Source organism: Bos mutus, chromosome 18 (assembly GCF_027580195.1).
Source record: "Bos mutus isolate GX-2022 chromosome 18, NWIPB_WYAK_1.1, whole genome shotgun sequence".
Classification (NCBI taxonomy): Eukaryota; Metazoa; Chordata; class Mammalia; order Artiodactyla; family Bovidae; genus Bos; species Bos mutus.
Genome location: NC_091634.1, coordinates 13,050,365 through 13,067,967, shown reverse-complemented (window position 1 = coordinate 13,067,967; position 17,603 = coordinate 13,050,365). Strand labels below are relative to the sequence as shown.

The 17,603-nt window shown below is 55.7% G+C and overlaps 1 protein-coding gene across 2 annotated transcripts in view; it reads right to left on the bottom strand.

Annotated features, from left to right (window-relative positions):
* The window catches only part of AKT2 (AKT serine/threonine kinase 2), a 47,957-nt gene extending 31,496 nt beyond the window's left edge, over positions 1–16,461 (bottom strand). The window contains exon 1 of one of the 2 annotated variants that reach the window (XM_070387692.1): positions 16,283–16,461. The gene's annotated coding sequence lies outside the window, so the exon portion shown is untranslated. The remainder of the gene's footprint in view (positions 1–16,282) is intronic. The other variant, XM_070387688.1, reaches the window with a different exon arrangement.
* Positions 16,462–17,603: the final 1,142 nt, after the last annotated feature.

Genomic DNA, 17,603 nt, shown 5'->3' with positions numbered 1-17,603 from the left:
CCACGGAGGGTGGCGCCTCCGCCGAGGTATCTGACGCAGTCCCGTGGTGATGAAACACCAGCACCGCAGCCAAGAAGATGGCCTGCCCCCTGCGGAGCTGCGGGTGGAGGACACCCAGCACGCAGGGGCCTGCTGGGCCACGGCCTGCGTGCCCCACGGCGGGGGCCCCAACCCTACTCACTGCTGCCTGGGGTGTCTGGGCTTCACTCGCCTGAGGGTCTGGGTAGGAGCTGGAGCTGTGGCTTAGAGGCGAGCCACCTGGGAGGCAAGGTGAAAAGAGCAAGGGCACCTCACAGGAGGGAACACACACACACAACGAAGGACTGTGTGCAATAGCCTTAGTTACAGGGAAACGCACATCGAAACCAGCCACCGGGATGGCTAAAAATTAAAAAACTGACAACGCCAAGTGTTGTCAAGAATGTAAGAGGGCTTGGGGGCTAGGGGGTTCCCTGGTGGCTCAGAGGTAAAGAATCCACCTGCCAACGCAGGAGACATGGGTTCAATTCCTGGTACTGAAAGACCCCCCATGCCACGGAGCAACTAAGCCTGTGCGCCACAACTACTGAGCACCCTAGACCCCGTGCTCCGCAACAAGAGCAGCCACTGCAACAGGAAGCCCGGGCGCCGCAATGACGATTAGCCCCTGCGTGCCGCAACCAGGGAACAGCCTGTACAGCAACGAAGACTCAACACTGCCAAAAATAAATAAAGGAATAAGTAAATACAATTAAAAAAAAAAAAAAGAATGTTTTAAAGGGGCACTTCTTTGGTGGCCCAGTGCTTAAGGATCAGCCTCCCAATGTGGGGAATGTGAGTTCAATCCCCGGTCAAGGAACTAAGATCCCACACGCCAAGGGGCAACTGAGCATGTGCATCAAGACAAAAGATCACGCATGATGCAACTAAGACCTGACACAGCCAAATAGATTTTTCAAAAAATCAGTAAGTAAAAACTGTTAAAAGAATGTAAAGGAATTGCTACTGGTGGGAGTATAAAACAGTTCCACCACTATGGAAAACTGTTTGGCAATAAGAATTAAAGCTCAACATATCCCTACCCCATGACCCAGCAATTCCATGGCCCTCCAACAGAAATGGGCATATCTGTTTACTAAACCACGTGTACTAGATCTTCCACAGCAGCAACATTCTCAGTAACCTCAAAACTGGAAACAGACCAGGTGTCCACCCACAGGAGAATGGATAAACAAACTAAGGTAAATTCATAGAGATCAAGGCCACTCAGCAAGAAAGAGGATCCAACTCCTGAAGCCTACAACAGGGTGAAGCGTGAGAACTTCACCTGGAGTGAAAGAAGCCAGATGAGAAACGACCCACTGAGTGCGAGTCCACGGACTGCAAGCTCAAAACAGGCAACGCAACACGATTTGTTTCTCACCAGTGAAACTGTGCAGAAGATCCAGGAAGCAAATATCCACAGGTCAGGAGAGCTGTTACATTCGGGAGTGACCCAGGAGGGGGTGGCTTCTGGGAGCTGACAATGTTCTGCTGTGATTACACAGCGTCACTTTTACACTTATTTGTCATACTGTATGGTTTAAAACATGTTGAAGATATCTTTCTGTATTTTATGACGAAATGACAACAACAAAAAAAGAACCTGGGTTTGGGAGCCTGGATGACAACAGGAAGTTAAACTCGGGCCTCCTGGTCTCCGGGGCCCCCTCTGACCCCAGGCTAGCTTGCCTGGAGTTTCAACGCAAGGCCAGTCACTGATGAGTAAGGAAGAGGACTCTAGGGCCTGGATTTCAACCCCAGGCTCTGCTGCTCCTTGGCCCTTCTGAGCCTTAGTGCTCCATCTGCACAACAGCCAGCCAGAGGAAGGACCCACGCGCCCTGAAGGGAAGGGCTTGAGTTTGGGTAAGTCTTTTTAACACAGAAGAAAGCTGAATGGGAATGAAAATCACCACCTGCTGCGGTCAGCTCTCAGCAAAGAAGAGAGAGGTGACTGGAGATAGGACCCTGAAGGGACTCTGTATTAGCAGGGTTTGATTTTTAAATATCTGCTAAGTACATGGTAAATATCACTGACGCATTCCACAGTATGTCTCAAATGCTCTCCTCCATTTTTTCTTTTCGTAATTTCAGGCCTTATTTCTGCCTGTCTGCCTCGTAGGTCTTATTTCTCAATGGTTTCCAAACTGCCTATGAGTTTCATCTCACCCTGCTGGTATCATGTCCGTTAGAGGAGATTTATAGGATGACACAGGGTGGCGGATGACAAGGCGGGGGAGAGAGGCTGTTGTGTCCTACCTGGCAGCCGTCGGAAAGGGTTGGGCCCTGGAAAGGTTCCTTTCAGACCTCCTTCCTCAAGTGTAAAATCAAGGTCGCTGTGGTTCCTGCCACTAGGGGGACTGTGTGGCCTAGGTGAGCTCACTGCTTCTGTCCTCCCTCCTTCCCCTCTTAAACTCCAGGATGCTTGACCACCTGGGTCAGAGGAAACTGCTCTCCCCCAAACCCTGCCATGCCCCCACCTCACCTAGAGTAAAAGAAGCAAAAGTCCTTCCAGGAGCCCCAGAACCCTATTCTGCATCATCTCCTCTTCACTCTTCCAAACACTCCATGGCACTGGTGCCTCCGACACACCAGAGGCTCCCCGCACCTGCGCTCCTGCCCCCGACCTCAGGACCCTTGCACATGCTACCCCTTCAGTGAGCACTGTCTTCTTCAAGTCCCTGTGGGCCCCGCCTGGCTTCTTCAGCCTCTGCTCACATGTCTCCTCCTGTGCAAAGTCACCCTGTCCTCCACAGTCAAGAGTGTACCTGCTACCTTCACAAAAGTGAAGCGCTCATCGCCACTGACAGTACCGTACACGTTTACCTGTTCACAAGGTTACTGTCGACCTCTCTCCACTGTGACATCGGCACAGTGAGGGCAGGGTTCCAGCCTGCTCAGGCACTGCTGGGTTCTCAGCATCTCCCACGGTGCTGGGTCCACAGTGGGCACTCAGTAACCATCAGTGGAATGAATGTGTGGAAGAGGGAAGCCCTATGCCCAGAACATGCTCAAAATCAATTAAATTCCTTTTCCTGCCACTCGTCAGGTCTTTTTCTCTCATCTCCTCTCCCTGACCTGCTTTCTACACCAGACAGCACAGATGGGACGAGGGGGAGGCAGAGGCGCTGCATCTCCTGGAGCTGCAGACAGTGAGGAGGGCGCGCCTTCCTGACACCTTGATCCCCCAGGAGCCCGTCACCCACCCTGTAATCTGCGCCTTACCTACTCCCAGGAGGAGTTGCTCAGGAGGGAAATTCAATAGACACCAATTGTTCGACAGGCAGCGTCTGCCAGTGGGAATCTGGGCAGGCAAAACGACTCCCTCACTCCCCACCTGCAGCTCCGGGAACCGGCCTGTGTTCTGTGAGGGCCCGTCAGCAAAACTGATACAGTAGAAAACACACATGTCCTCAGAGCAATTTCTCTCGCACAGATCGCTTATGCAGGTGCACAGAGGTTGTCAGGTGGAGTCTCTCAACCTCAGCACCAGTGACATTTAGATAATTCTTGTCTTGGGGCTGTCCTGAGAACTGGAGGGGGCTTGCAGCATCCTGGTCTCTGCTTGCTAAAACCAGCAGCATGACCTCCCCAGGAGTTCTGACCATCAAATATGTCTTCAGACATGACCCAGTGTCCCTTGGGGGCCAAGCCAACAGGTGAGAATGCCGTTCTGAGGATATCGTTGCTGGAATAGTGAAACCCAGGGAGCAGTCTAAATGCCCACAACAAGGGTCTGGTATCACCCCAAGGGCTGACATTACGCCAGTACTACGAAGCGCCAACGCCTGCGCACACTCGGCACATGTCAGGCACACCTAAGTGTTCTGTACCTGCCAGTTCAACTCTCACAGAAACCCTATGCAGCAGGCACTCGTTAGCAAGGGATTTTTTTTTTAATCTTCTTGTATAATTATATTGAGATTGTTTTGTTTTTTGGCCACCCCGCATGGCTTACAGGATCTTAGTTTCCCAACCAGGGACTGAACCCCGGCCCTGCAGTGAAAGAGCAACGTACTAACCACTAGACCTCCAGGGAATTCCCACAGCCCTCTTATCCCCTCCGCTTTCATGAAGAAACTAAGCCACTAGAGTGAAGTGACTTGCCCCATCACCTGATCAGGAAGTACGGAGCTGGGCTGGGACCACACAGCACCACGTGGCTGGTGGAGTTGTTGTTCAGTCGCTCAGTTGCGTCTGACTCTTTGCGACCCCACGCACTACAGCACGCCAGGCCTCCCTGTCCTTCACCATTTCCCGGAGCTTGCTCAAACTCAGGTCCACTGAGTCAGTGACGCCACCCAACCATCTCAACCTGTTGCGCTCTTCTTTGCTTGCCCTCAAGCTTTTCCAGCATCAGTCTTTTCCAAAGAGTCGGCTCTTCACATCAGGTGGTCAAAGTACTGGAGCTTCAGCTTCAGCCCTTTCAGTGAATGTTCAGGCTGGCGGCGTTGGGAGACCTGGATTCAGGTCCCTGCACCTCAGCTTCTAGCCTCCCCAAGTCTCAGCTCCATTCTCTGTGCAGTGAGGACGACAGCAGTGCCTCCACTGCAGGCTCCTGTGTGGGGAGAGCCCAGCACAGCACCCCACCCTCCACGAGGGCCCGGCCCCGACAGAACACAGCCGGGCGTCCCACGTGGGAGGCCCCACCTCGATGTGAGGTACAGACGCTGCCTGTCAGCGTTCAGCATGCTCCCGCACCTGATCCCTTTCTGCAGCACAAACGTGTTCCTACCACGTCGCCTCAATTCGGACCTGCTTCTTTTTTCACGAGCTGACATTACTGAGATCTATGGGCATCACATAATCCACGTATAACTTCATTCACAGCATCCTTCGCAGAAAAGCAGTTATACGATCAACAAGAGATCTTATGCGGAATAGAGTCTTTCACAGGAGGGTCGGAGGTCCATGGTAAACGTCACGTTCAGAGAAGGAACTGTGCCGAAGAGCCAACGGGGGCAGAACAACGGGAGCAGGAGTGACGGTGGCCTTGGGAACCAAATGCATCTCAGCCTCAGCTCCTCCACCTGCCATGTGACCTTGGGCAGGTGCTCCCCTAGCTCCACTAGTTTGTGCTCCCCGTTCTCCACCAGTTTCCTCATTCGTAGGTTAGATAACAAAGCTCCAAGGTTGCTGTGAGGATTAAATGAGTTCATCCACGTGAGGTCCTTCAAACAGTGCCCGAGACAGTGACTGCACAGCACCTATCTCCTGTCATCCCTTCCCCTGAAGTGGAGACGCGGGGACCGTGAACTTCCACCTCCACTGCCTCTGCGGTACGCAGGCGGCACTGAAGACACCTTTTCCTCTCTTGATCACCACACACTCCCCACAACCGCCCCATCTGTCTACTTGGAGCAGGTAGGACTGAAGACAGGCTGAAGATGTGGGTGGGCTACAAACAACACTGGGACAAGAATAGGCACCAGAGCAGGCTTCCTTCTGCTCCCTGCCAACCTGGGCCTTAGAGCACCCACAGAAACCATGTCAAATGTTTGAGTCTGCCTGGCCACAGACTCGAAGCATGCTGACAGCACCATGCTGCAGCCAGTTCAGTTCAGTCACTCAGTCATGTCCGACTCTTTGCGACCCCACGGACTCCTGGAGCCTACTCAAACTCATGTCCAGTGAGTCGGTGAAGCCATCCAACCATCTCATCCTCTGCCGTCCCCTTCTCCTCCCGCCGTCAATCTTGCCCAGCGTCAAGGTCTTTTCAAATGAGTCAGTTCTTGCCATCAGGTGGCCAAATATTGGAGTTTCAGCTTCAGCATCAGTCCTTCCAATGAATATTCAGGACTGATTTCCTTTAGGATAGACTGGTTGGATCTCCTTGCAGTCCAAGGGACTCTCAAGAGTCTTCTCCAACACAGTTCAAAAGCAACAATTCTCCGGCCCACAAGTCACAGGCCTTCTGAGCTCGGCTTTCCTGCCTCCTCACAGCACTCACCTCTACTGTGCTCAGTCACTTGTGTAAGTCTCTGGTAACAGTGCCTCCCCCCAGACTAGTCGCCCCGCAAGGCAGGGACAGGGTCGGTCCTGATCCACACTGTATCTCCAACCCCACCCAGCCAGGGCCAGGCCCAGAGCTTTCATTAATTCAGGATGGGGGTGGCAAACAGAACCACAGCTTTGGAGCTCTGAGTTCTGCCAAGTGAAGGTGAAACAAAAAATCCTGCCTCCACTCATTCCACAAGTATGGCGCCCGTGCTGGGTCAGCACTGCTCTGGTCCCCGGGGAGGCGGCAGAGACCAAAACAGCACTCCCTGCCCCGGGGGAATTTACAGAGGGGAGGGCAGGGGAGAGTGGACAGGCATTAAAACACAAACAAGTTAAACAAACAGGTGAGCTATACAGTACAGCAGGATTTGACAAATATTGTGGAAAAGGCACACAAAGGACTAGGTGTGTGGGAACGGGGCAAGAGTTTCCGATTTTGTAAATGGTGGTCGGAGCAGGGCTCACTGACACAGTGCAATCTGAGCAGAAATCTGAAAGAGATGCGGCAGCTTCATAGAGACCCGGGGGAGGGCGGTCCAGGCCGAGGAAGAGCAGCACGGAGGTGTGGACTGTGTGAGACACAGCCAGGAGGTGGTCGGGGGGGAAGCAAGGCGCCACGTGGCCACAGAGAAAGCCGGGGACCTGGCTGGGCAGGGCCTGAGAGGCCACTACACGGGCTGTGGCTAGGAATTCTCCAGCAGGACCATGGTTAGGACTCGGTGCTCTCACTGCAGGGGCCCGGGTTCAACCCCTGGTCGGAGAACTAAGATCTCAGGTACCACGTGGCACGGCCAAAACAAAAAACAAAAAAACCCCCACAGTGGGCTGTGGCTATTTCCTGGGGAGGGACGGGAACTGCCAGCGTGAAGAGGGAGCAGTGTATGGAGTCCCGGCCCCAGCGAGGCCGGAGCTGTCCCCAGGAGAAGCACTGAGCACTGGCCTGACTCTCCCGCCGCCTGCTTCCCTTGGGGACCAAAGGACCCACACCTCACAGATGGGGAACTGAGGACAGGAGGCTGCACAGGAGGGCATGGCCAACGGACAGGCTCACAGCACCCCAGACCGAGCCTCTTCCCTCGCTCCCAAGGACAGAGCCCCACCGACCCCAGCCAGCCCTCCCTTACCACCCTGGATGCCCTGCAGAACTGGGCCGCCCCTGACACACACAAGCACGTCTGCGCGTGCGCACACACACACACACACACACACACACACAGCCCCTACAGTCTGGCTGAGGGGCTCCTCCCTCACAGACATTGCTCCACATCGCCAGCATCTGCCTGCTGCCCCAGCCACGAGGCGGGTGCTGGTGGTGTGAGTCTCCACCTTATCCCTAGGGCACCTTGGAGCAAAGACACGGAGTCCTGACCAGGGCCAGTGAGCACATCTATTGAGTGCTCACAGCAGGCCAGGCCTGGATGTGTATGACAATCCTGCCCGCGACCCTGTGAGGTGGATGCTATGACTACCCGTTCTTCTGAAGAAGAAACAGACCCAGCGAGAATAAATCGTGTGCCTAAGACTGTAACGGCGGGCAGATGCAGACAAGAGAATTTTCTGTAATGATGCAAGCGTGGCTACCAGGGCTAGTCCAACTGAAGAACTAAATTCTCACTTTAATTGTAACTACTTAAAATTTAAATAGCCCCTCATGGCCAGTGGCCAGCACGGTGGAGGTGCAGCACCGGGAGCCTGAAGGCAGGGGTGCGGGGTGGGGCGAGCACCACGGTGCTCAGCGGCCCGGGGCCCGATCACCCCGGGCTGCCGAGGAGCCTCGGCCACACGACACCGTGCCTCCCCGGCCCTGACCCAGCCCCACTCACCCCAGAGTAAGACCCACACCCACACCTGCTCCTGTTCGATTCAAAGCCCGACCACCACTTCCAGGCTGCAAGAGACGCTTCTCCGAACATCAGCATTCTTGTCTACAAAACTGGATCCTAACCCCAACCTGACCAAGCATTTATTTTGTTATTTCAAAAGATGCCTTTTTTGACAACCCAGGGTTGTCGTGGGGACCCCACGAGACATGCTGCAAGCACAGTTGACAATGAGGCCAGTGCTCTGGAAGACAGGCAGCAATTACACCACGGCGAACTCTTCCAAGTCAAGGCCAGCCTGAGCCTCAGTTAGCCAGAGCTATGGTGGAAGTGGCAGCTATGTTAATACTGTCACTAGCAGGTTAAACGGAGAAGGCGATGGCACCCCACTCCAGTACTCCTGCCTGGAAAATCCCATGGACGGAGGAGCCTGGTAGGCTGCAGTCCATGGGGTCGCTTTGAGTCGGACACGACTGAGCGACTTCACTTTCACTTTTCACTTTCATGCATTGGAGAAGGAAATGGCAACCCACTCCAGTGATCTTGCCTGGAGAATCCCAGGGGCGGGGGAGCCTGGTGGGCTTCCATCTATGGGGTCGCACAGAGTCGGACACGATTGAAGCGACTTAGCAGCAGTAGCAGCAGGTTAAAAGGACTCATCCAGATGATTCATGACATGCCCATATTAACTTTTCAAAACTACCATCTAAATGAAAACACACAGCTAAAAAAAGCAGACAACTTGCAGACACTACCCCAAAACTCAAGCTCAGCACCCCGCACTGGCACACACACCTCCCCCCCGCAGCTAGGTCTCTGGACGCCAGTCTGAGAAGCACGACCCTAGGGAACCCCAGGCCTGCCCAAACGACCTGGCGTCTGCCACCCTCCTCTCCTCCCCCAGCTCCAGCACAGTGGCCTACTCTCGGGGTCCACCACATCAAGGCTCTCCCACCTCAGGGCCTTTCCCACACTCTACCCTGCCTGGCCATTTCTTCCGGCAGTTCACCTCGCAGCCTGGATGCCTCGCCTCAGGAGGTCGCCCCAAGGCCCTTCCCGCCAGGGCCAGCTGGGTCTCTGCCCTTCCTGGGGCGCTCGCAGGGCGCACTCCCTCTCTGCACCCGCCTCTAGACCAGGCGCTGCTCCCTGGCGGCCAGAGCTGTACAGGCCACAAAGCAAGACACCGGCGAGAGAAGGGGCACACAAACAACCGGACACAGCCACGGGCTGGCTCCAAAGCCACTCAGGAATCAAGACTCCATGGCAGGGGTAGGGGACCCCCTCACCCCTTCCCCCTGGCCTCTGTCAGGGGGAGGATGGGGCTGGTCAAGGTCAAGGCTCCATGGGCCTTAGCAGATAGAGACAGGCAGCCGCATGCCATCTCCCAAGCAGACATCGTATGGATCTAACTCAATCATTTCCAGGACAACTGAGGCTTGCTTTGTGTCAGCTCTGTCTAGGAGAGAAAGCAAAAAAAAAAAGACCTTTAGACCAACAGTAGCAATCCCAGAAACAGTGGCCATGGCGTTGGTCAGAAGCAGAAGAGCCAGTCTTAAAAAAGCGGACTTGACCCCAGATAGAGCTGGGTTCAAATTTCACATCTGTCACCTACTAAAACTTTAACTTTGGGTAAAGCCGATAGATAACCTTCCAAGCCTTCGTCTGGGGAGAAGAGCTGCCCCAAGCTCCCAGGCTGTGCTGGGGAGCAGTGCCTGGCAGAGAGAGCCCGCTCCGCCAGTTCTCAACAACCACACGGCATTCTATGCAGCACCGTGCACCTTGATTTTCCATCCACAAAATGGGGGGACTGCTGCCTGCCTCACAGGCTGCTGTGTGTCTGAGGGAGCACACACACAGTGCTCAAAGCGTCTGCTGGGTGACGGGCGTGATGAATATTCCTGTCCGGTGCCCTCCCTGGTGGGAGCCTCAGCTGACTGGCCTGCCACCCCTTCCCTGTCAACCCCAGGCCCAGGCTGGCCGCATCCAGAGCCCCTTCTCCACTCTCAGGTACCCAGCCTGACAATCTCCAGCAATAGCAGCTCAGATCTGCCGAACACCTTCTCTGGACACGCTAGCTCCATGAACCCTCCCTCCACGGCCTCTCGGCAGGGACAGTCCCCTTTCAGAAAGATGAAATGAGGCCCCAGGGCTACAAGGCAACCGAGAGAGGAGCCAGGAGCAGGGTTCATACCCAGGTTGGCCGCCCCCAGTCTGAACTCCTACACAATGACCCACAGATGATGAACACCCTGAGACTGGGCTGGAAAGGCCAGAGGCGGGGGTGGAGGGGAGGCAAGGGAGTGGCAGGCACCCCAGCCTGTTCGGAAAAGGGCCCACAAGGTGGCAAAGCAAGGCAGCCTTGGATTTCTGGCCTCACCCTTAGAAACAACATCTGCGGAGGCGCTTCCTGGGCAGGACAGCTGGGCCTGAGGAACTTCCTGCGGGAACCTGTGACATGCAGGCTCCCCTTAACCAGCCCAGCTCACTGTCCCCCCGTTCCCGCACCCAGGGCAGCCAGGCCTCGATGTGGGCGGGCGCCCGGGGGTGCCGAGCTGGGGGCCAGGCTGAGCTCCTACCCCAGCTCCCTCACGCCCTCCCTCCTGGTCCTGCTCCCAGGGCAGTCTCCCCAAGCTGGGCCTCTTGCTGCTTGGCTGGTTGTCCAGAGGAGCCTGCCACGGAACCACCCCACTGTGCAGCCCAGAGGCCTGGTGGCTGACAGTCTTCCACTGAGAGCTCTTGGGAAGTTGAAGAGAGGCCTAGGGAGGGGTGGGTGTCCCTGGAATCCCTGGAGACTTGGAGATCAACTGCCAAAGACGCTCCCTTCCAATCCCCCTTCCCAAGGAACCAGAGGCCCAAGGATGTCTGCTCTGAGGGGCTCTGCTCCTTTCAGGAAGACACTCCAGACACAGCTTGGGAAAATCAAGAGCCAGGCTCCTGCTTACCACACTAACCCTTAAATTCCAGGCTCAGGTGTGGGGTTAGATGTCCCTCTCACCCCTGGTTATCAAGCACCTTTCTGGGTTGGGGGGGAGGAGGGCCTTGGGAGCCACTCTGCCCAAATACAAAGCCTGTCAGTGTTGGGGGAACCAGCACAGGTTACCCGGGCTCTCCAGGCCTCAGTTCTCACTCCTGGGAGGTGGGAAAGTAAAGTTGCCCAGTCGTGTCTGACTCTTTGTGACCCCATGGGCTGTAGCCTACCAGGCTCCTCCGTCCATGGGATTTTCCAGGCAAGAGTACTGGAGTGGGGTGCCATTTCCTTCTCCAGGAGATCTTCCCGACCCAGGGATTGAACCTGGGTCTCCTGCATTGTAGGTAGCCAATTGTAGGCAGGCTTTACGGTCTGAGCCACCAAGGAAATCCAAGGGAGGTGGGAACCAGAGCCAATTCCTCCTCGGTCTGAGGGATCTTCACTCATGCACGTCCTCCCACGGCTCTTCACTGCGTCACCTCCCCTGGGAGGCCTTCTCAGATCATTCCAGCTAAAACATTAGGTCCCCACTCCCTCTTTCCCAATTCATTCCACTGAGAGCTCTTAGGAAGTTGATCAATTTGAAACATTAATCACAACGTGATTCCTATCACTGGCTTGCTTGCTGCGAACCTGCCTCCACTAGAAGGCAGGCCCCGCCATCCAAGTTCTAGAGCAGTGCCAGGAATGCTGCAGGCCCTCAGGGACATAAGCGGAATGGAAGGCAGAACCCGCAGGTATAGTTTTTATCAGGCATTACTGTTGTTCTGTGCTGTTGTTTGAGATTAGCCCAGCTGCTGGGTTGGGGAGGGGTGAGCAGATCAGCCCATTGAGCCTCCCCCATGTGTCCCTTAAAGGGAACAGATATGGGCCCTGGGGAACACGGTGTGAAAACCACAGAGGAGGCGGCAACCATCAAGGTCTTTGCTCTTTCTCTAGCAGAGATTCTACTCAAGGGGGAAGTGGGAGGCCTGTGAAACTCCCTGACGGGCTCCAAAGTCTATCCCCACCCCAGGGAGAAGCCTGAGAACCTCTCAGATGGCAAAAGGCATCTTCTAACACCCTAAGTCTGCCCAAGCCACTCTTCAAGATGGTCTGCGAAGCTCCAAGTGACCCTGCCTGCCTGCCCTCAGCCCCTGGCCTGGCCGCCCCCCTGCACGGCTGCCCAGGCCTCTGGGCAACCTACCTGCACCTCACCAAGCCCTGTCCTTCCTTGCCACTTCTGCGCTGTGGTTCCCCACACCCCCAGGCGGTTCCTTCTCCTCAGGTCACCTTGCCAATTGGGATCTGCTCAAAGGCCTTCCTGGCAGCCCGTCACACCTGACTTTAATTGCCGAGCCCCTACCCCGAATCTGCCCCTGTTTATGCATCAAGTTCAGGGTTTACCTCCCTTAACTCTACAGAGGCAGAGCCTTCATCAAGTGCCCCTCTGTATCCCTGGCACCTGAAGAAATGCTGGGCACAGATCGGGTGTTCAATAAATGCTGGTGGATCAATGCAAACCTCTCGTTTCACTCAGCAATGCCTTCAGGATCACTGCCACGCTTCCTGCCCTGGCCCACAAGGCAGCTTGGCCCCTGACTCCCACAGGCACTTCTGCTGCCCTCTGGGCTGGAGACTGCCCTTGTGCCTCTCGGCCTTCAGAGGGACTGCTCTCCCCTGGGTCGAGGTGGTCACCAGCACTCCTGGGAGCTGTGGTGGTGGAGAGTCAATGAAAGCACACAGAGCAAAATGGGTTCCGCAGAACCTGACATCTGGAGAGGAGCTCGAATTTCGGCCTCGGTGGGGCTCTGGGCAGCAACGGTGGAAGACGGCAGGGACCTGGGGGATGCATGAGCCAGTCTCTCACAGTATGTCCCTAGCCCTTAATCCTCCAGAACCTCAGTCTCCTCATCTGGAAAATGGAGATGCTAATTTCAGCCCTGCCCTCCTCCTGGGGTTACCTGACAGGGCTCTTTAACCTGGGAAGGACCTGCAAAATCCTAGCAGAAAAAAATAAGAATTACAATTGTTAGGATCTCCTGAGGGTTCGCTGTGTGTCCAGCACTATTCTTAAATATTGATAACAGGAAACGTTTGCTGCAGGCTCACTGCTATACCTGCACAGTTACAAGTGCCTTCCGCAAATTAACCTGTTTAACCTTCACAGCAACCTATGAGGAGGGACTCAGCCCATGACACAAGTGATGAAATGAGCTCAGGAAGACTGAGAACCTGCTCCTAGTCACAAAGGCACCAAGGGGCAGGGCTGGACTTGAACCTGATGCTCTGAAGCACTTCAATACAGCTCTTCCCAGAGATTACAAACCAGGACACCAGACTCCTGGATTCTGGCTAGGCCAGGCCGGGGGACTGAATGCCAGGACAATGCCTGAGAGGGCTGAGGGTGCCGAGGTGGGGAAGGACAGATGCCCTCAGACTGCCACCAGAGCATTTATGCAGTGCCAGGCACGGTTCAAGAAGCTTCTCTTGGATTAATTGATGTGGTCCTCACAAAAGCCTGAGGTGGATGCTGCTCTAAGCCCACTGCATGCAGGTGAACACTGTGGCCCAAGGTCACACAACCAGAACGCGAAAGCACTATAAGGTGCACACGAGCCCTCCACGCCATCCTTGTGCAGGGACCTCACACACGGGTGCCCTGGTAACTGTGTCATGTCTCTCCTGCTTGTTCCCTCCCGGCGTCCAGCAGAGAGTCTGCCCCCAGTTAAAAGACACCCTGGCTCAACTCTGAGGAGGAACCAAGTTTTACCTGCAAGCCCTGAAACTGCTGGGCTGGCTGCTGGCAGAGGTGCTCGAGGCAGCCCTAGGCCCCAAGGCTGAGGGGAAGAAAACACCCAAGGGTGCAGCTGGCTGGAGGCCTGAGGTGACTGCGCCCCACCCCGCCCCACCCCACCCCCCCACCCCGCCACAAGCTTGGGGACCTAGTGACTGAAGAATTTGTTCAAACCCCAGTATGGCCCCCAAGTGTCTGACAGACCTGGGAGAAAGCAATTCCTCCTCCGAGCCCCAATTTTCTGACTCTGAAAAATGGACAGAAACACCACATCCACCCCTGGGTTCAACGAAACCACTGTTCCAGTTACACGCCGGCAAGAGGTTCACTCTGAGGCCAAACTAGGCCAGGGGTGCACTTCCCAGCTCTACCCCTTCCACCTTTGAGATGTCGAGCAAATCATTTTACTTCGTAGCAAGGGTCTCAGTTTCTTCACCTGTAAAATGGATATCACACTGCTGCCTAGCTCATGGGAGTGTATAACACGGGAAGAACTGTATCTACCCCATGGGTGTGTTTGGAAGTTTGAATGAGGTCGTGTGTGTAAACAGCCTGTCATGTGCCTGACAGGTTGAGTGTTCAATAAAATTCCTGAACTCTGGAGCTGATTTGCTACTCTGTGCCTCTGTTTCCCCTTCTAAAATGGAGATCATGACAACAGAACACAAAGTTCTAGGATGTGAGTATCCTGCAAGTTAACCCGTGTGAAGCATTCTAAACAGCGTACCGCACACAGAATGCGCTCAATAGGCACTGACCTCACAATTATTGTTTTGACTACTGCTGTTAATCCCATCAGGCAAACCCTCTAAACGTTAGCAGACCAAAGGAAGAAACCCCCAGTGCAGAGAAATTCTACATAGCAGTCACCATGGCCTCACAGAGGCTCAGGGACCATTCTCTTGAGCAACCACAACCCATGGAAGCCAGTCAGCTTGGAAGCTGATGGTGTGGACAAGAGCGACTGTCTGCCCGCTTCCACCACATCACCAGCCCACATTAGCTGGGTCAATGAGGGATTACGGCCAGCCCTCCAGGAACTCCAGACCCAGGGCAAAGGTTACGGAGCAAGCCAAGGTCACAGGCTGGCCTGAGGAGCAGGGGCAGTGGCCTCACGACTGGGGCGAGCTGCTCCAAGCTCCCACCCAGAAATCACAGTGAGAAACCAGATTCGTAGGGTAGCTGCCCCCAGTCCTTTAGAGCAGCCTTCCTCCCTGGGTCAGTGTGGGCTGGGGCACCCCCGCCCAAGTCCCCTTGGCCTATGCACAGAGGAACAGCTGGGAAAACAGCGCTCAGCCTCGCTGCCGCCTAATGGTGAAGCCAACTGTTAATCGCCTGGTGGGGAGTGTAAACATGATGGGCGGCAGGACTGCTAACCAAGGAGACACGACCATGTGTCTGGCCTTTTGGCCAGGATGGAGGGGCCCGGACACCAGCACCCACCACCAACCACTATCAGCCCAGAGGTCCTGATGGATGTTTTCTCTGAGAAGAGTAAACAAGGTTCAAAGGCAGACATGGAGGGCCTCATGACGCCTAGGACTCTTGGTGAGCCCAAGTGGCTTCCAAATGCAAGGAAAAGGGTGCTCAGAATCCCAAGGATAAAGACGTCCCCAGCCACCCTGCCTTCAGGGAGAGGTGGCCCTCAAAACACTCCTTCTTCCCAAGTCTTAAGCAGGTCCAGGGGCACAGGTCCTCAAATCCAAACTTCATAACCCCTCCCCTCCCTAATATGGAGCCGAAAAGCTCAGAAAACAAGTGCCGTCTAAGACGTCTCCCCCCCACCACCCCACACCCCAGCTAAAACCATGGCAAGAATCTGCCACAGGTGTCCCACACACCTTAAAATATAGTTTAGTAATATGCAAAGGTTCTAGGGTAGAGAGCAGCCCCACTGACATTCCAGTTCCACCGAAAGTCAACAAGAAGTTCAATAAAAGTGATTCCCCCTCCAACTCAGTGTAAACTCCAAGCTCCACCCACCACACACAGAAGGCAGAACCCCTTCCTCATCGCTCGGCATTACAGGGCTCCCACAGTGCTCCCCTAAAACACCCCTTGGGCCCGGCTCCCCGCCCCGCGCGGTCCCTCAAGATCACAAACATCCCAGCTCTCCTCTGATACGGCGCGGCTCTACTTCTAAGGATGGCTCCCCACCCCCCCTGCTCCAGGACCTCAGTGGTACAACCCAGAGGGCGCTACCCCGGCCACACTTGGTACAGCCCCCCTCCCCAGAAGCGCCCACCTCTCCAAACAACACGCTCTAGGAACCGTCCCCACAGCCCCGAATAGGTACAGCCCCCTCCACCGGGTGAGGCGAGCCCCCTCCAAGGCGCCCCACTCGCTCGCCCAGCGCGCCGTCCCGCCCGGCCCAGTAGCTCAACGCCCAGCCCGCACGCGCCGGGGGTCTGCGGCCCCTAGCCCTCCAAAGAGTCGGTCCCCGCTCTTTGATGTGCGCCCCCTGCCGCCTCGGTGGTACAACCCGCCGCCCCCGCCCCCGCCCCCTCAGGGCCAGTCCCACCGCCCCCGCGCGGCCACCCCCACTCCGTCCCGGAAAGGGGGGGCTCAAGGACCACGGTCCCCGCCCGGCGGACGCCGGTGGTACGGCCCAGAGCGGCTTTGCGGGGGGCTGTGGGGGAGGTCCGGACGCGACCATCGGTGGGGGGGGGCGCGCTCGGGGACACGCGCTGGCGCACTCACCTGTCACCGCCCGCCGCCCAGCCTCGCAGGCGGGGTTCTCCTCCTGCCCATCGCCACGCTGCGCTTGATCCCGCTCCTTACGTTTCCTGGAGGCGGCGGCGGCGGCGGCAGCGGTGGCAACGCCTTCGCGGAGCCAGGCCCAACGGCTCGCGCGGCGCGGCCCCCCCGCCCCCTCCCCCCAGCCCCCGCTTACCGCCCCCTCCCACCCTCTGGACGGAAATACCGCCTTCTCCCGCCACAAACAGGAACTGACGTAAGGCAGGGAGCGAGGGACCCCCAAAGAGCGCTAGGGCGCAAGCGCAAGGTGGCGGAGGTGGCGGCTCAAGAGAAGGGCGCCTGCGTACAGTCGGCAAGCTTGAGCCGGCGTGGGCCTGGGATGTGCCTCGCGCAGGCGCCAGACGGGAAAAAGAAAAAACAATTGCGCAGGCTCAGTAGGACTCTGACGCCTGCTGTCCCTAGAGGCTGGCTGGCCGCTGTGATATTGCCCGGCATCCCCTGGTCCTTATTTACATACGCTTTGATCTCGCTTTACTCCTTCCTCGTCTTTAGTCCAGGTTCCTAAGCTCTTAAAGAGTCCGGGAGCGGGCGTTAGGCAGGGTTTCCTTTTCAGTACGTCTCCTCGTGGTTGAGCACAGGCTCTGAAGCCGCACAAACCCAGCTTTGCATTTCCTTGCTGGTGGCTGTGGGCAGAAGGCTTGACCGTTTTCTGTGCCTCAGTAGCCACAGATGCAAAATGGAAACAATCATAGTTGCGTCACTGGGCTACTGGACTGTTTTACGTAAACAGAACGGTTTATATCAATTAACACATGCTATGACTGCAAAATATTATTCCTGTCTGCCCATCATAAACATCCAATGAAATATGGGAATGTAACTTTTTACGGGGTAACTTGGGCCTCCAAAGGAAATCGCCGTGTAAAAATAAAACTGCACAGATCCTAGCCCTTTTATTAACTAGAGTAGTAGACAGCTGTGACGCATCTGGCACCCCGGTCCCTGCTCTCTTATAGGTTGGGTGGGGCTTCCTACCTTCTGAATTTGGGTTCCAGTAATGCCACATAGCTTCGCAAGTATGCATTAGTTAATGCATACTTCTAGAAAGTCTGGCTGGGAGTTGAAAAATCCTGGGTCTACCTAAGTCTGCAAGAGTGTTTCAGGCAAAGTCCTGCTCAAGTTGTGTGTGTGTGTGTGTGTGTGTATTCAGTCGTGTCTCTTTGTGGCCTTGTGTGTGTGTGTGTTCAGTTGTGTCTGACTCTTTGTGACCCCATGGACTGTAGCTCACCAGGCTCCTCTGTCCATGGGATTTCCTAGGCAAGAA